This window comes from Hyla sarda, chromosome 5 (assembly GCF_029499605.1).
Source record: "Hyla sarda isolate aHylSar1 chromosome 5, aHylSar1.hap1, whole genome shotgun sequence".
NCBI classification, from domain to species: Eukaryota; Metazoa; Chordata; class Amphibia; order Anura; family Hylidae; genus Hyla; species Hyla sarda.
This window is the reverse complement of record NC_079193.1, coordinates 257,446,884-257,467,218: the sequence shown is the minus strand read 5'-3', so window position 1 is coordinate 257,467,218 and position 20,335 is coordinate 257,446,884.

Below are 20,335 nucleotides of genomic sequence, written 5' to 3'. Positions count from 1 at the left end.
GTGGCTCTGTAGAATGAACTGTCCTGTTCCCAGAGTCTGGTAACCTGCAATAAGAATGAAGTGGAGAGTCTGGCCAAGCAGATCTCCTTCCAGGCGGAAGAAGTGAGTGTTCTGCATGGTGCATATCCAGTGTGACCACAAGGCTAGGCTGGTAGCCATAGAAGAACTGGAACGAAAGTGGTGATGGTTTATAAAGTGCAGAGCCTGGAAGCGCAGAATGAAACATGCAGTAGTACCCACAAAGCATCCTTGGATTTGCTGGGAATGCAACTCTATGAGCAAGAGGCTCTGCTGGCAGACAATGAGCAGTTGAGAAAGCAATTGCTGTCTTTGGAAGATACAATCAGGGACTTGACAGAGTTGCTGGATAGTGAGAGGATGAACTCCGCTAAGCTCAAGAGTAAGCAGCGAGAATATGTAAAGATGGAAGAGGACATGAAGGTCCTAAAAGAGAGCAGAGACCAAGCTATGGTGGAATTGGCCAAAAAAAAGGCTTTTGGGGCAAAAGCTACTGGATACAGGGATGCTTTCTCTGAAAGAAGCGGAGTCTGAAACTAAGATTGAGGTGAAGCCATGTGAGAAGTCCTGAAGCTAAGATTGAGGTATAGCCATGTGAGAAGTCCTCTGAAGCTAAGACTGAGGTGAAACCAGGTGGGAAATCCTCTAAAGCTGAGACTGAGGTGGAACCATGTGTGAGGTCCTCTGAAGCTACAGAGGAAAGGACGGTGGTTAGTGAAGTCACTGAGGCCAAAAGATTATCTGAAGCAGAGCCTGGACCTAACGTAACAGCAGAGGTCCGGCAAGTCGAGGACGGGAGAAGACAAAGGTTGGAAGCATCTGTCTTCTCCCTACTTAGTCGCAAGAGCCCTTCACACACCAGGGTAAAGAACCTGGTGGTGAAGAGGGGTGACCTGAGTGGAACCCCTGGCAGGCATTTGGTGAAAGGTGACCGGGAGACGTGGGCTTGGTGGCTGGTAAAAGTGCAGAAGAAAGAAGTCAAGTACTTCAGTGTCCGTTGGACAAAAGTTGTCCAAGAAGAACGAAAGGCAGATAAACTCTGCCTTTCAAACACAAGTGCTCTTTCCCGGTGGTCTGAGCAAAAGGGGGGGGGGATGATATGTGATAAAGTGGCAAGGAAAGGGTGCATTTCCTTAGCTCACTCTGGAGAAACCTTCACCTGGGGCCTTAGTAATGAGTCACCAGAGAGGGGAGGTCTTCATAAGGATGAGACTCCGTGTGAGCTGGGCTCTCCCTTGGAAACAGTAGGCTGACTGTAAGGGGGAGACATGGGCCCTGTTGAGGAAACACACAGCAGGAGCTGTGAGTGGTCCAAGTACTGGTGTAAACTATGAGTAACAGGTTGCAGAAGGCACATTTTTACTGGCTAAGGGTAGCTCACAATTTAGTTGTCAGGGTATGCTGATACGTGTAGTCAGTGACGAGACGTCTAGGATTTTATTTTGTTCCTGTGTTATGTTTGTTTTTGCCTGCAACCTGTATAAATAAAGCTGGCGAGGTGCCGGACTTGCTTTGTGAACTGTTGTCTGCTGAATTATTGAGAGGAAATGTGTCCCGTGGCAGTGTCCAGGACAATCCCAGAGCTATCCCTGAGGTGGTAACCTCACAATATATATATATATATATATATATATATATATTTCTATATACTGTAAAAAAAAATGGTCACTGTCATTTCAAGCACTTTCCCTCCATTTCAAAGCTTATGTGATTCCTAACATTTTTGTAAACCACTTAATTTACCATAGATGACAGCAAGCACAGTATTGAGGGCAGTGTTAAAAGGATGGCACTGTTAAGAGGGGCTGCAGGATTGAAGGCTTGTGTTGAAGGTGGAGATAGGTAGGGAGGATGTAGAAAAAGCAAGAAGCCAAACATGTCTGGGCGACATACTCTGCAAAGAAAAGTCATAGCTGGAAGAGTCAGGGCTGGTTGGAGGAGACAAAGTGAATGATTTTAAGACATCACTTGTGAGTCACTGGATGGAACTGCACTGTAATCCCTTATATGGACAGCAGAGCCTGTGTACAGCTGATTAGGATGGGAAGTCATAGGAATAGTTTATTTAGGAAATAATGCATGCAGTGAAGTCTCAGAACAGGGAGAATAAACACTGTGATGGTTGGTATTTGGCTTATTTAGAAAATAGGAAATACCCTTATGCATTTTTTTCATAACTAAATAAATACATTTCAACCAAACCAGCATCCTGACATTATTAGGGTGGGCGAGGACCATTGTTTTTGGCTGTTTTGCTCTCTCTAGTCTAAAAAATGTCAGTCTCTTACTGCCCATGCCTTGGAGTGCCATTTTTGGCAGTCCGGGCATGTTGGTGCCTGGCTTTTCACAGTATCCCTGTAGTGATGGGTACCAGGGTAATTATCAGGGTTGTCGATTTCTTTTGGGTCTTAAACTCGCGGCCCGCAGAATGGAATTTTGCGGCCCGTTGCACAGGGCCGGATGGAGCTACAGCATGGCCTGCTGCATAGGCTGCCAGGTTGCTTGCTTGCACTGCATCTGCCATTGCGAACACAATCACAGAACAAACAGTGAAGAAGGAATGAACGGCTACTCACTTAGTTCCACTGTATCTTTATTCAATGAAACAGGTGCAATAGACAAACAGGCACGGTCACAATACGAGCGACGTTTCGCGTTACACGCTTTTTCCGGCTCACTGTAAATGACAGATCACAGAACACTGACCGCGGTCGCAAGTGGTGTTAATAGAGCTTGTAGTGGTGTGACTGCTGCCGCTTGCATGCTTGTACGTCGGTGGGTGGAGTCTAGCTGCGCCACGCAGAGGACGGCGCGACGTCTGGAAGGAAGACAGTGTTAGCAAACACAGCAGCAATGGAGCAACAGGAGCCTGCTCGGTACATTACATAGTGGTTGTTTTAGGGTGGATGGGGCCTGGGGAACAGTAACATAGAGAAGGGGGTGAGGGAGTGTACGAATAAGGAACAGTGAAAGGGTGCGAGGGCAGTGCCAGATTGAGGAACTGTAATGGAGGGGAAGTAGGTATGCAGGCATGAGGTACAGTTATGAAGCAGGTGCAGGCAGGAGGCACAGTAATGGAGGGGAAGAGAGGGTGCAGGCATGAGGATCAGTATTGGAAAGGAAGAGGGGGTACAGGCATTAGGAACTGTATTAGATAGGAAGAGAGGATGCAGGCATGAGGAACAGTAATGGAGGGGAAGGGGGTGAAGCCGTGATGCATTGTAATGTGTATAAAGTCAGAGGGCTCAGTGTGTGACAGTTTTATATTCATAGGACGCAGTGTGTGGTATTATTATATTTATAGGACGCAGTGTGTGGCAGGGGTAAATTCAGAGCATGATGAGGGCATTATATATGATGGGCGCATGATGGGGACATTATATGTGAAGGGTGCATGATGGGGGCATTATATGTGAGGGGCGCATGATGTGAGGGGTGCATGAAGGGGGCATTATATGTGAGGGGCGCATGCATCCCAGCCTCACCCAGCCGCTACCTCCAGTGGCCCCCAGATAATTTGAGTTTGAGACCCCTGGTATACAGTATTCAAGCATCTACATACATGGCTGTATTCTATATAACCCAGAAGGTGTTACCTAACAATGCTTAGCATCACTAGTTAAATCCTTCAGTCTGGGCCGACACAGAGCGATCAGACCACTAGTGGAATACACTATCCAACAATGTCTATACGAATGTCTATCCCCCAAAGAGTTTCCTGGCAATGTATACCTTCTGCTCAGCTGAACTGTACCCGAGTCTGTATAGACATGGGCACAGCTACTACAGAGCAGGACTTTCATCATTAGAGTGATGCATGACTGGGATGCAGCACATCCTATGGAATTTCTCATCCTATGCTAAATTCTTCCCACAGCCCACGCCAGTAAGAAAGTGGCTTTTGAGGGGTGGGTTGTACGACCTTATGTGCAACTTTTAAACAAATTTTCAAAATGGCAGACACTAAATCCTGGTTTAAATAATACACCAGGATAAAAACTTCCACTTTTTGCCCACTCTCTGTCTCCTGGATTTGCCAGTGCAGAAAAGCCATCTGAACTGATGAAAATAGGTTAATGCATGCGTCCCACAGGCAGGAAATATAGGTCTATTTCAGCCTTAATTCCTGACCTATTTGTTCTAGATCACATGTCATATCAGAACTGCTTAGTGTTGTATCCAGCACAGCAAACACATTTACCAGAGCAATTTCCCACATTATTTTTTTTTCTTTTTCCTGTTTCTTTCCAGTAAAGGAAGCATCATTATTTTGCTTTTCATGATGAGAAATGTAAAAATGGAACAACATAAAATACTGTACAGGAAGTTCAAATAGTAGGAAAGACACAAATGTACACAGACTGTAATATAACAATAATATTCATATTCTATTATTTTACACAAACCACATCCCAATCTATCCCTGCTGTGAAACTATATAGCCGCTTTGTGTTATCCATTTTTTTAAAGCACAATGCTATTAACCTTCACTGCTATACCCTACTATTTCTTCTTCAAAGCGGACATTTTTCCTGTGTGACGTCCGATCACCCTTTGAACTTCTGCTCACCACAATGCTGCAATTGTTCAGGCAGTTTATGTTATCTTTAATGGAATAAAACTGTTCAACAGAAGAAGCAGTAGACAGACCTTGGTTATTCTGGTGAACCGTGAAAATGTGAGTTTAATGAGAAAACTGTTCTCAAACAAAGAGTTATCTGTGCTCCTTTTTATCGTGATTTGGAAGAACCGTATATCTTCAAGAGTTACTGTGCACCATCATGTTCTAGAAGATATCAGGTGCACAAGAACCATATCTGATGTATCCTATCATCTCCTAGCTGACGGGGGATACTTTATCATGATTTTTTATCTAGGATACAGACTATAACTTCCTGAAGGAAAACAAAAGGTTAATCAAACTATACAATGTGCTGGTGTTCAGAAAAGACATGACGCCATTACATGGTTCCTGTTAGTATTGTTTAATATAATTAGTATTTCATCAGGTTCTGTTCTTTGTTGGGTGGGAAATGGGGATAATATATAGCATATCTTTAGTCAGATTCTTCCTCTTTGTTATCCTGTTGAGTGGAGCTCCAAATTTTTTTTTGTTTTTTGTTAGAGACCATTTACACAGGGTGACTATTGGCCAAACAGGCTGACTGATGAGAAATCCACGGAGGTCAGTTGACGAATCAGATCGCTGAGATCATGTAGACCCATAAGTTGCTTGCCACCTCACATCTCAGCGTGTACAGAAGGGATGTGCTTCAGACAATGGTGGAAGTGAATGGCTGCACAGACAATCCAGTGATGTGGCTGTTTACTGACAATTATTGGCAGTCTGAAGGATCCTTTTAACAAGTACAAATTGATTTGTGCCTAGTACACTGGCTCCTATTGTACAGTAAAAGGAATCCACTGATAATTCCTGCTAGAACCCCCAGTGATGAGCTGTAGTTTGTGGTGAAACCTAGCAGCAGATGTTCATGTACCCTACACTGCACCCCAGTTATGAATTATGTTTAATCATGCTGTCCAGACCGTATGTGCTTGCAGGTTAACGCTAAACCTAGTCAAACACTTTTGATAGATATCGTCTGAACGCTTGTTCAATTGACAACTATCTTCTCCAGTCCTTTCATTCACATGAACGCTCTGCTGTACTTTTATGTGCTCTAAAAAGAGAAAGGGGAAAAAGCTGTTTCCAGACACCTCTGGCAGCAGCTTATCTTTTAAAGAACATAAAGATCAGGTCATTCAAATTCAATATGCCTAATTCTTCTCTACCCTGACATCACCTTTTGGGGAAGAATCACAATAGATTGTCATTCAGTCTTGCCAAAATTAGCTGCTTTGGCCAACCTATGTCTAATGTTTATTGTGACCTTAAAGCGTACCTGTCATAGTGCAAAAAAAAAGTGATATGTTACTCAGGACCCAATCCTGATCATGTGCATATAATTTTTATGTGTCTCGGACCTATATATCCAGAGATATAAGCATTTATCTGCTGGTGAGTTACTTTTTCATTGTGCAAGCTGGAGGGGGCGTGTCAGTCTGTCTCCCTCACAGGAGCAAGCCTGTGCAGTCAGCCAATCAGTACTCTCTACTCTGCAACCCTTTCCTCTCTGGTTTTATGCTGTGTCATGTGTCAGAGGAAGATACTTGGAGCTTGCCTGCAGTAATCAGAAGACATTATGGTGAATTCATAACAGGATAAAATGTGTAAATATAAGAATAGATCTTTATAAAAATTAGTGCAAGGATTTTTTAGATAAAAGTACAGCATTTTTATGAATACATGTTCTATCTGTTTTATCTTCTCTTAGTAAATCTGGATGCTAATCAGCATAGCTGTCACTATGTGTGTCATTCATCTTTCACAGACTCTTGAATGTCTGATCAACTTCTTTGTCATTCAGGAGTCCGAGAAAGCTTTTACTATTTCAGCATGCTGGGAGTTGTAGTTTAGTAACAACTGAAGCTGCAATGTTTGTAAATAACTGTGTTAGAGCAGTGTTGCCTCCAGCTGTTGTAAAACTACAGCTCCCAGCATGTCCACACATCCTTTATCTGTAGTTTTGCATACACTCAATAGAAATCGCCTATACTGGATACCGGTATGCTTTCCTTACGGCCGGTATCCAGTATGCTGTAAAATCTAGACTAGTCTGTCTGGCTAAAAGACAGGTGACCCCTAGTGGTGGCTATTTTGAGCTTGAATTTCAGGTGAAAATTAAAAAAAATTTTTAACAGGTGTATATTGTGAAATGTCATATTATAATGAGTCCTGCAATTTATGAAAAGTTTTTAACAATGACAGTGCCTCTTTGAAGGTGTATTCCACACAAAGTAATAATGCCCCTTAGTGCATACACCCAGTAAATACTCCCCCTCAAGAAAAAAAAAAAATACTCACCTAAACGCTTTCCCACAATGAATGGAGCTATTCAGGGTGCAGGCCTCCTCCAGTCTGTGGCAGCAATGGCAGTGTCACAGCACATGTAGATGCAATAACATCAGTGCATTCCACATTACTGCGACAAGCCTAGTAGGTGGATGGGATGAAAATTCAAGGTTCCAGGTGTAACCGAGGCAAGAGTGGTAATTCCATTAACTTACATAAGTTTATTGGATAAACCATATACACATGCCATACGACTCCCGTCGTCTTTAATAAATCTGTTCTATACATCTGCTGATATGTGTTCTATGGCTGTGAGGAAGAATGCAGAAAAATCATTTTCATACATTACTCCTGCTATGGTTCATGAAAACCCGACTCACATTGTATCTATGTTCATCCTGAATGTTGCTCCATGGTCCTTTCAATGTACTCTACATTGCGTTCACATTATAAGTGATAGATAACATAGCTATATATAGGAAAGGGCTCTCCCATTACCTGACAGGCAAAATTATTTGCCCCATTCTTGATGTTTAAACAGCACTTGCAGGTCTTCATATTACAACATAAGCATCTTAGTTGGAAGTTCATGGTGGGCTTTGATCCTTTGTTTTAATTTAGGTGTCATGACCGGGGATGGACAGGGAGAGTGAGCCCTAAGCTTTCCCTATATACACTCTCTCTGCCTACTTGCCCATCCACCCTAAACGGGGGATCAACAACATGGAGCCGGTCCCTCCCTGCGCTAAAGTACAGTGGCATAAACTGAACGTGAAAAACAACCAGACAACCAGATATACCAGAAAGAATATAAACTCACAAACAGGGCAGGATGTAGTGTATTAACAAACAGTTCATAAACAGGAATCCAGATAAATGGCAAAAATGAACAAGTTTAGGTATGCATAAGTATACAGCCGAATCCAAGAGATGCAGGGGATGAATGGAAGAACTGAATGCAAAAACGCCAAACTGATGAGGAACAAAGACCACTGTTCACACTGGGACACAGAACAGAAACAAACTAGACACCCACTCCACATAAGGAGAAGACAGCATAATAAAGCCTAATAGAGTACTAGCCAGCAGGCACACTCCACCGCGTCATCAGGATGCTGACCTAGAAGGAAACAGAAATATAAAACAGGAAACACTAGACTAGAACTGGATGAGTCTGAATAGACTCCAGGTTACCAAACAGGAATTATTACACACTAGACTAAAACCTGATTGAGTCTGAATAGACTCCAGGATACCAAACAGGACTAATAACATACAGAGCACAGGTAACACTAGACTAACACAGTTTGAACACAGACTAAGCAGAACAGACATACATTATCCTAAAAACCGACAGATGTCCAATAAAATCAAGCAGACTAAAAACAATATCAAAACAGGCATAAGCATGGCTAAAACTCAGATAAATACTAGACAAACAAAAGCAAGGTGCCCCATAAAACAGACATAGAAGTGTATTGCACAAATAACCAGCAGAGAATGCAGGAGAACTCTGGTATAAATAACTCTAACAGAGTTCTCATTGGTTCAGAGCATTAACTATTCCCTATCCTGGGAGAATAGCAAACTGCTCAGAACATCCTAGTCTGTGCATACACACCTAAACTGAGAAATACCTAAACAAATAAAGGGAAATTATATTAGAACACTGAGGACTATGACTTTTTTTGGGGTAAGTGCTCTGCTGTAGGTTAACCTTGCTTTCTCCAGTATACCTTTTCCAATGTTTGTCCAAAATACTGATGATGATATTTTGGAAAGAATTATAATTTGTAATACAATTGTGTTTGTACACTTCTTGTTATTAGTGTTGAGCGGCATAGGCCATATTCGAATTTGCGATATTTCGCGAATATATGGACGAATATTCGTCATATATTCGCTAAATTCGCCTATTCATAATATTCACGTTTTATTTTCGCATATGCGAAAATTTGCGTATGCGAAAATTAGCATATGTAAAAATTACTATATACAAAAATTAGCATAAGCGAAAATTCACATATGCAAAAATTAGCATATGCGATATTCGCGAATAAAATTCACATTGCGAATATTCGCGAGCAACACTAATTGTTATTATCGCTGAGTCTTCTTTTCTGTTTTTATTTGCAGTGCTCTTTATGTTATTTTTACTTATATTTCTAGGATGTTTCTAGGATAGCCTATGTCCATTAGTCTTTTTTTTATTATTATCTTACTTTTTGAGGTATAATCAGAGATTTTTGTGCAGTTTCTGCTTAGTCTATGGAACTGTCGTACTGTCTGGGTACTCCATGCAAGTTGCAGGGCATTTTCCAGATACATTGATATATTCTAGAAGACGGTTGCAATTGACTTTTTTTTTTGAAAAAAGTGACAATGGTATCTTTGAGAGCTCTGAATGACGATGGTATCTTTTAGAGGTCTGAGTCCAGGTACTCCATGCAAGTTTCTGCAAATTTTCTGAATACATTGATATAAGCCGTTGTGTTTAAGGTGGCCTGTAAAACGTGAAATTCCTCCTCAGATCCATTCCAGATAAACAGTAGATTGTCTATGTACAATAATATTTTTTGTCCACTGAATTTTTTTTATAGATGTTCTCTGTTTTGTAGGTGCCCATGTATAGATTGGTGAAAGCTGGGGCAAATCTTGTCCCCATGACCCTACTTATAATCTGGAGACATATCTGAGATTCAAATAGAAAATAGTAATGTCGCCGAATGAACATGAGACTGTTGGTGATTAACCTCTTCAGGACATAGGGCGTATGGATACGCCCTGAATCCCGAGTCCTTAAGGACCGAGGGCGTATCCATACGCCCGTGGGAATTCCGGCCCCCACCGCTAGACGGTTGGGGACCGGAACCGGATGCCTGCTGAAATCGTTCAGCAGGCATCCCGGCATATCGCCCAGGGGGGTCATTATGCCCCCCCATGTCGGCGATCGCCGCAGATCGCTGGACAATTCAGTCCAGCGATCTGCGGCGATTCCGGGTCAATCGGGTCTCCAGTGACCCGGTGACCCGGAATTACTGGCTGTTCGGGGCCGTCTCTGACGGCCCCGAACAGCCAGAGCCTGCAGGGGTGAGGTGGCACTGGTGCCACCTCACGATCGCCCTGATTCGTCGGCCGGATTACCGGCCGACCAATCAGGGCGCCTGCTGAGGGTGTCACTCCCGCACCCGCTCCGCCCCTCTTCTGGAGGACGTGAGCGGGTGCGGGACGTGCACCCCGGGTGCTGGGGACCCCGATCCCCGGCGCCCCTGTTGGGATCGGGGCCCCAGGAGCAGCTGCGGCGGCGGGACTGACCTGCAGCGTCTGGATCGTTGGAGGTGAGTGACAGCCTCCTGCTGTTGCTTAGCAACAGCTCCCAGCATGCAAAAAGGGCATGCTGGGAGCTGTAGTTATGCAACAGCAGGAGGCAGACCACCACAACTCCCAGCATTCCCTTATGGGCATGCTGGGACTTATGGTTTTGCAACAGCTGGAGGCACATTCTTTCTATGGAAAAGTGTACCTTCAGCTGTTGTCTAACTACAACTCCCAGCTTGCACAAACAGCTAAAGTGCATGCTGGGAGTTGTAGTGGTGCATCTGCTGGTTGCATAACTACAACTCCCAGCATGCCCGTTGGCTGTCGGTGACTGCTGAGAGTTGTAGTTTTGCAACAGCTGAAGGCACACTGGTTGTGAAACTCAGAGTTTTTTTTTACCTAACTCAGTGTTTCACGACCGGTGTGCCTCCAGCTGTTGCAAACTACAACTCTCAGCAGTCACCGTACACCATGCACCGTACATGCTGGGAGTTGTAGTTTTGCAACAGCTGGAGGCACACTGGTTGCGAAACACTGAGTTAGGTCACAAACTCAGTGATACATAACCAGTGTGCCTACAGTTGTTGCAAAACTGCAACTCTCAGCAGTCACCGACAGCCAACGGGCATGCTGGGAGTTGTAGTTATGCAACAGCTGGATGTCCCCCCCAATGTGAACGTACAGGGTACACTCACATGGGCGGAGGATTACAGTAAGTATCTGGCTGCAAATTTGAGCTGCCGCAAACTTTCTGCTGCAGCTCAAATTGCCAGCGAGAAACTACTGTGAACTCCCGCCGTGTGACTGTACCCTAAAAACACTACACTACACTACCACAAAAAATAAAATAAAAAGTAAAAAACACTACATATACACATACCCCTACACAGCCCCCCTCCCCTCCCCAATAAAAATGAAAAACGTCTGGTACGCCACTGTTTCCAGAAAGGAGCCTCCAGCTGTTGCAAAACAACTCCCAGTATTGTCGGACAGCCGTTGACTGTCCAGGCATGCTTGGAGTTTTGCAACAGCTGGAGGCACCCTGTTTGGGAATCACTGGCGTAGAATACCCCTATGTCCACCCCTATGCAATCCCTAATTTAGGCCTCAAATGCGCATGGCGCTCTCACTTTGGAGCCCTGTCGTATTTCAAGGCAACAGTTTAGGGTCACATATGGGGTATCGCCATACTCGGGAGAAATTGTGTTACAAATTTTGGGGGGTATTTTCTGCTTTTACCCTTTTTAAAAATGTAAAATTTTTGGGAAAACAAGCATTTTAGGTCAAAAAAAAATTTTTTTTTACATATGCAAAAGTCGTGAAACACCTGTGGGGTATAAAGGTTCACTTAACCCCTTGTTACGTTCCCCGAGGGGTCTAGTTTCCAAAATGGTATGCCATGTGGTTTTTTTTTGCTATCCTGGTACCATAGGGGCTTCCTAAATGCGGCATGCCCCCAGAGAAAAATTTGCGTTCAAAAAGCCAAATGTGACTCCTTCTCTTCCGAGACCTGTAGTGCGCCAGCAGAGCACTTTTCACCCCCATATGGGGTGTTTTCTGAATCGGGAGAAATTGGGCTTCAAATTTTTAGGGGTATTTTCTGCTATTACCCTTTTTAAAAATAAAAAAATTTGGGGAAAACAAGCATTTTAGGTAAATTTTTTTTTTTTTTACATTTGCAAAAGTCGTGAAACACCTGTGGGGTATTAAGGTTCACTTTATCCCATGTTACATTCCCCGAGGGGTCTAGTTTCCAATATGGTATGCCATGTGTTTTTTTTTTGCTGTTCTGGCACCATAAGGGCTTCCTAAAGGTAACATGCCCCCCAAAAACCATTTCAGAAAAACGTACTCTCCAAAATCCCCTTGTCGCTCCTTCCCTTCTGAGCCCTCTACTGCGCCCGCCGAACACTTTACATAGACATATGAGGTATGTCCTTACTCGAGAAAAATTGGGCTACAAATACAAGTAAAAATTTTGTCCTTTTACCCCTTGTAAAAAATTAAAAAATTGGGTCTACAAGAACATGTGAGTGTAAAAAATGAAGATTGTGAATTTTCTCCTTCACTTTGCTGCTATTCGTGTGAAACACCTAAAGGGTTAAAACGCTGACTGAATGTCATTTTGAATACTTTGGGGGGTGTAGTTTTTATAATGGGGTCATTTATGGGGTATTTCTAATATGAAGACCCTTCAAATCCACTTCAAACCTGAACTGGTCCCTGAAAAATACTGAGTTTGAAAATTTTGTGAAAAATCGGAAAATTGCTGCTGACTGTTGAAGCCCTCTGGTGTCTTCCAAAAGTAAAAACACATCAATTTTATGATGCAAACATAAAGTAGACATATTGTATATGTGAACCAAAAAAAATGTATTCGTAATATCCATTTTCCTTACAAGCAGAGAGCTTCAAAGTTAGAAAAATGCTAAATTTTCAAATTTTTCATCAAATTTACGGATTTTTCACCAAGAAAGGATGCAAGTATCGACAAAAATGTACCACTATGTTAAAGTAGAATATGTCACGAAAAAACAATCTCGGAATCAGAATGATAACTAAAAGCATTCCAGAGTTATTAATGTTTAAAGTGACAGTGGTCAGATGTGCAAAAAACGCTCCGGTCCTTAAGGCCAAAATGGGCTCCGTCCTGAAGGGGTAAATCATTTTTGTGCCTCTGACATTGTGTTGTCAGATTCAAGTATCAATTTGATCCCCAGCACACCAACATCGTGGGATATATTGGAATAAAGAGTTGAGGGTGGCCCATAAGTATCCCGGTTCTTAATTAAATTCTTTTAAAATTTCAATGAAACTGGGAGTATCCTTTAGGTAGCAGTCCAGTTTTAGAATGTACTTTTGTGAAAGGCTGCAATAATCGTATCCAAACATACTTGTAGGTGTTCTGGAGTAGAAACTTGCTTGATGTGGTATTATATTCTTTTATCGGATAAAATTCTCAATGCTGCCTCAATATGAATATGTGGCAATCTTAAACAACTACCCTTCCCCCTTGTTCACTCTTCTAATTACAATCTCTGAGTTTTTTTAGATAGATTCATGATAGCATCTTTTACTACTTGTATGTCGGGCGGATAAAACCTGGTTGATAGTTCTGAAGACTGCAATATTTTTTAGATGGCCAATGCAGACTTTACAACCGTCAACTAGGATATATTTCCCAAAGTAAGATAATAAACCAAAGACTTATGGACTACAGATCCTCTGTTATACGTAGGCTGCTTGCTCCAGACCCAACACCTGGGAGGCTGCAGCATCTTTCTCATGCTTACAAAGTGATTGTGTCTTTTACACAACCTTAAAAGTTGAGTAGTGTCCTATTGGGGGTCACAACACCATTTTTCCACAACTGTGGCAAAACATATTGCCCTATTTGAATACGGGTTTTTAAACAGAGGCAAATGCATACAACTGAAGCTTTAGCCTATTGTTTTGCTCTCCTCTTATGCTTGAGATATGGGGTGCTAATGGACCTGTTGGTACAGTTAAACATATTTATAATAAAAAGGCATATTTGTACAACATAAACTAAATTCACAGAATTTTACCAATACTAAATAAACTATATTACATTGTGATGTTCATTTGTACAATAATTTCCCCATGTATCCCATGTTTACAGGTCATTGTTCCAAATATAAATTTGCATATTTGTTTGCGTTTCCGGCCATATTTACTTGCATCTTAAAGTCCAGAATTCCCAGGTTGTCTCCAGATATACTCTGTGTGCCCTTCCCAGAACCAGCCATACAGATTGATCCTTCGACCATATGAGAAGTTCCTAATATATTCAGTAAGAATAGTCAATTGCATATTCTAGCTGCTCTTTTCTTTGCAGAGGAAGTAATCCCAGTGAAAAGAAAAAAGATCCTCTGTGGGTCCTGCACATCACAAATCCTTCCAAGTAAATGAAAAGCCATGCCGGAGTTGCCATGGAGCCTTTTTCAGACTTTGGGCAATTTCAGTTGTTCCTGAGAGAAGAATATTCCCCATTTGAAGTGAGTATAAACCTTACAATGAGCCTGTGTGGCAAAGGATTAGTAAGTAAGGAGTGACCTATTCATGGTGTTGTTGTGCTTCCCTAATCTGAGAGGAAGAATTGAATAGCTGCTGATCCTTGTGTTACATACCACCGTTACACCAAGAATCTGCTGTTTTCCATTCATATCTATGTCTGATAGAAGTGGTGTCCCTGTTCTAGAGTAATTTACTCTGTGCCTTTTTTTGTTACTTTTAGTGTTTGTCGGCCTTGTGTTTTATGTAAAACTTGTATTGCTGAAAGACTATCTTATAAACAGGGTCCTTTTTCAAATGCATGACACACAAGAATGTCTGCACACAGATAGGCTTATGATACTTCAATAGAACTCACAAAGCAGTCGCTGTGACAGTCACTGACTAATATCATTCCTGGGTGGTGGTTTCGGTTGACTTCCAGCAGGGCAGTGCCATTTGTATAGCTCTGCCTAATAATCTCTTATGTTCTCTTTTACTTCGTTGTCACCAAAATATGATTATTGTGGAAAAGGCTGATTTGTTAGGAATTTGTACAGAATAGGGGAGATTTATCAAAACCTGTCCACAATAAAAGTTGCTGAGTTGCCCATAGCAACCAATCAGATAGCTTCTTTCATTTTTGAAAAGGCCCCTGAAAAATGAAAGAAGCAATCTGATTGGTTGCTATGGGCAACTCAGCAACTTTTCTTTTGGACAGGTTTTGATAAATCTCCCCCAATGTGTGCATATTGTACAGGGGGAGATTCATCAAAAGGTGTCCAGAGTAAAAGTTGCTGAGTTGCCCATAGCAACCAATCAGACTTCTTCTTTCATTTTTCAGGGGCCTTTTTAAAAATGAAAGAAGTTATCTGATTGGTTGCTATGGGCAACTCAGCAACTTTTACTCTGGACACGTTTTGATAAATCTCCCCCATGTATGTGAACTAGGCTTACAACCCAATTATCATTGTCGTAATAATAATAACACGGCAGAACAGAATTTTTCAAAATTATACAAAATAATGTCTTAGGGTAAGGTCACACATAGTATTTACACAGCATATTTCCTGCTACACAAAATCTGCTGCGCATCGGGAAATACGTCATGTATTTTCTGACGCACAGCAGACACACACATGACCGTGACACATGGGCCCGTCTCCAAACCTCGCTGGGAAGCCCTGTGTGTCTGCTCATAGGAGAATACGCAGCATATTTCCTGCTGCGCAGCAGATTTTGCACACCTTGAAGTATGCTGTGTATACGCAATGTGTGACCATACCCATATAGTGAACTAATTTCAAAGCTTAGACTAGTGTTTTCCAAACAGTGTGCTTCCAGCTGTTACAAAACTACAACTCCTAGTCCCATGCCCGGACAATGCTGGGTGTTGTAGTTTTGCAACAGCTGGAGGCACACTGTTTGGAAAACCCTGGCTTAGACCTACTGCTAATTTCCATGGAGGTGTACTACGATATACTATTGGACAGTAAGCTAAATACTGTAATATTTTTTTTGTAAGCACCCAATTGAGATTGCATAAAAGCCCTCATACACTTCAGTCAAAACGTGTCCGAACCAGCCATCTTTGATGGTGCTGGCTGAGTGTCTAAAATATATGAGGGCCTCCTGATGTTACCCAGGTATCACCTGTCAGGGAGGAGTCAGGAGGCCTCCATACACTTTAGACAGTCAGCTGCTCAAATCACCTACCGTTAGGTTTGCAGAGAGAGAAGTCGGGGCAAGAACTATCTTACTGCAGCTTACCCCTCCTCACTCCAGTGAGAACAAATAAACATTAGGCAGTTAAAATGATGAAGTAAATGTTTGACCTACAGCTATTGAGGTTGTATGGCCACCTTTAAAGGAGATCTATAGTGCTCTAAACTTATCCCCTATCTGAAGGACTAGATGGGTCGAATGACTCTTATGTACCGACACATTCTATGTTTTTATATGTAACCAAGATAACAAGTACGTTTATATGGGATTTTACCTATATACTATATATATATATATAATTCTTCTCTTAGCCAGACAACATACTGATAAAATGGCTGTCTTCTTATTAAAATAATGGCCCTGATTTACAAAGAGTGTTGTGTAGGTTTCTTTGTGGGTTTTAATTCCCTACAATTTATTTTCCACTGTATTTACGGTTTCCCTACATTTTCCACTTTCCCTACATTTAGCTTTTTTTTTTTTTTACACATGCTCTGATCTGTCTGATTTTCCTCAGCTTAAATCCACCACATTTTATGTGGAAACCTTAGTAAGTATGTTGGGTTTTTGTGAAAATGTTGGGAACACACCCCTTTTGGAGACCACGACCCTTTTCCCAGCAGTTACGACCCTTTTTTGGGTTTTCTTAGCAAAATGGAGAGTTAGTTGTTTTTTTTTTTCCAATTCTGGCACAAACTCTGGCGTAGACAGAATTTCTGGCGCAATGCGACAGAATCTGGCGCACACCCCGACAAAACATGTCGGGTTTGCAATAGTAAATGATGGCCAATGTGTATGTGGCAGCAAATTTTAATTGGACATCTTACTCTTTGCTCTGACACTCTTTGCTCTGGGGCCTCCATTTCCCTGAGATGTTTCTCCACCTTGATTGGAGTCACCTGTGGTAAATTCAGTTGATTGGATGATCTGGAAACACACAACCCTGACTATACACCCTGATCTCATAGCTGATAATGCATATCAAAGCAACAAAGCAACAACTAAGCTGTGAGGTAGAAATAACTGCCTGTAGAGCTCAGAGACAGAATTGTGTGGAGGCACAGATCTGGGGAAGGATACACAAATATTATTGCTGTACTGAAAGTTTCCAAGAGCATGGTAGCCTCCAAAGTAATGGTGGGAGAAGAGCCATGGTAGTAGTCACTCTGGCTGAGCTCCAAAGATCCTGTTTGCAGATGGGAGAAACTTCCAGAATGTCAGCCATCACTGCAGCACTGCATCAATTTATGCTTTATGGCATAGTGGATGAAAATAAGCGATCGTCTGAGAAAAAGCACCTAAACAACTTTCAGACTGTGAGAAACAAGATTATCTGATCTTATGAAACCAGGATTGAACTTTTTGGCATCAATTCTAAGTGTCATGTATGTAGGAATCCAGGCACTGCTCATCACCTGCCCAAAACTATTACTACAGTGAAGCATAATGGTGGCAGCATAATGCTGTGGGGGTGTTTTTTCTTACATTGGTGTAGCTTACATTTCTGTTTCTTACATTTGTGTATCTAAAGTACAGTACGCCCTACTCACAAACAACAGTAACTACTATTGGGAAATTTGATTCCAGTAATCTTTTGGAATGGGAAATACCCGCTGCTTTTCCATTGTGTTCTATGGAACTGAATATTAAAAGGAGACCAGAAAAGGCAAGTAAGGAAATTTCTTTTATAATGTCCTTGAGTTTTTCCTAAGCCATTGTTTTTATTTTCAGACATTTCACCCTCCTTTTTGGTGTCTGAATAATATTATTGCGATCTCACTGATTCTAGAACTCTGATCCTTGTTACTTGTAAACACTGCATATATAAAACCCTATGGATTTCCTCTTTTCAGTCAACATTTGGATAGTTATTGCAAGGGCTGGCAAAACATCACAACTGCTTTTTTTGCAGATGAAATCCATTGTGTTATTTTCTCACAGTTGTCTGTTTCACTTGGTAGAAGGAGTTTGGTGTGAACTGACTTAGCCATGTGCCAAAGAACAAATTGGTTCAAATTTACCAAGATTGTCGAGATTTCAAAATCCCCATGCAATAGGTTTTTGCTTTTACATTCCATCAGATTTACTAATAGTCTGTTTGTTGTTTAGTGTATTTGGTAGTTTTTTTATGTGCACCTCTCTGTTGCCCCATTATAAGAAAATTGCCCTCATTTACTAAGGCTTTTTAGTGTAGGGGTTGTAGGGTTTTTGTGCCGTATGCATTGTGCAACATTACTGCAACACTGTGCAAAAAAAAACCTACCTAACCATTTTAAACCAACAAATAGGGCATGGTTTCATATGTCTCACTCAACCTCACACATTAAGGCTTCATTCACACTGCTGTCATGACAAGGCAGTGTGACGGCCTTCAGGGGAGCCGGGGAGGATAGTGGGAAAGAAAACTTTTTCTCCCGCTATTCCCATAAAAAACAAGGGCACCCGATGGCCTCATAACAGTAAAAGGGAGCCATTGGGACCCGTTGTTGCCCATTGGGACCTGTCATGAGAATGGCCATAGAAGTCACAGAAAAAAAAGAGAGACTTTCATGGGGAGCAATGGCAGTTTTTTCTTTTTTACCGGGAACAGAACTCCAACAACTTTGCTACTTTGGAAATGGCTCTTTTAATTGTATGTTAGTGTTCTATGTATATATGTATGTTAATAATTTATTTATTATTTACCTTAAATTTTTGTTTACAAAATATATATATTTGACAAGCATATATTAATCCCATTGCAACATCCTTGTGCCAAAATTGCGTCAAAATTTCCCTAGTAACCAACAAAATAGTAAATAGGGAAAGAAATGTCAGGATAATAAAAAACAACAAAACAAAAAGTCTACACTCTTAGTAAATAAAGGCCAAGCTAAAAACTGTAGGAAAACCCATAAGAAATATCTCATATATGAAAATTACAACAGACACACCCTGGGTGTTCTTAGTGTGAGGCTATGTTCACACAATGGAATTTCCATGCGGAATTACGCAGCAACAGAGTTACTTTGAATTCCCTTGACCACAGTCATCATGTCTCCTCCCATAGACATGAATGAAGGGGGGATTCAGAATGCCGGGGTGATGGCCTAGAGATCGCGGTGGTCCCAGCAGCCAGACCCCCCACGATAAGACATCTTTAAAGATTCTATATCAAATAGTTTTCTTTAACCATTTATGTAGTGTTAAAGATGGAAATCAGTGAATAAACCCTACAGTGTAACTGTAATAGTATTTGTTTACACACTTAATTCCTGTATTTTTAGAAGCTTTTCTGTTACTTTGTGTGGCCTTCATTATTAACTCCCTGAAGAATTCTATCTTGTTTTTCTTACACTTGTTCGCCTCAGGCTGAATATAGGGTTTTCTAAAATACATTTTAAGCCAAGCTAGTGTGGACATTCCAGACATATCCTCAATATAGTATAGTTAATGTGAGAGTAGAAGGAATTATTTTGTTTTTCCTCTTTCACTGTGCACAACATTTCAGGTTTTGACTTAGACGTAATGAATGATAATGATTTGATTGGTTTAATATTTCATCAAAGAAACCTAGATAATAAAACAAGAAACTTTATGTTGTAATATATATTCCTAAGTGTATAATTTTATTTCATATTTATATTTTCTTAACATTTTTAAGTTAATATCTTATGCCTGTCAGTAACAAAATTGTTTATGTTGAAGCAAATTATTATAGCATACAACTGCAAAATGGTAAAAAAAAATTGCAAATAAGCCAATACACTGATAAATAGTAAATAGGGGGGTAACTTGTAGCTTCTTGTCTCCAATGCCAGGGCCTGGGTACACCCCCTATAGTGACACCCCTGAGTGTAAGCGCATGGCCTTCCACATCCCATCTAGATAATGCAATTAACTACAAAAAAGATGCACTATGAAAATACTATATATATTCATAGTTATGCTCTGAAATAAATTATAACCTTGGAATAAAACACTTTAACTATCATAGGTGAACTATATTTAACCCCTTAAGAATGAAGGGCGTACCCATAAGCCCCCGTTTCAGAGTCCTTAAGGACTGAGGGCATACAGGTACGCCCTTGGGAATTTCTGTCCCCGCCACTAGCTGGTCGGGGACCGGACCGGGATGCCCGCTGAAATCATTAAGCAAGCATCCCGGCACATTGCCGAGGGGGGTCCTGAGTCAATTCAGACCGGCGATCTGCGGCAATTACGGGTCATATGGGTCTCTGGTGACCCGGAAAGTAAGGGGGATCAGGGCTGTCCAAGACCCCCACGATCCCCTTGAAGGGATAGGAGTGAGGTGCAGGGGTGCCACCCCTCCTTTCCCTGCTATTGGTCGGTCAGAAGCGACCGACC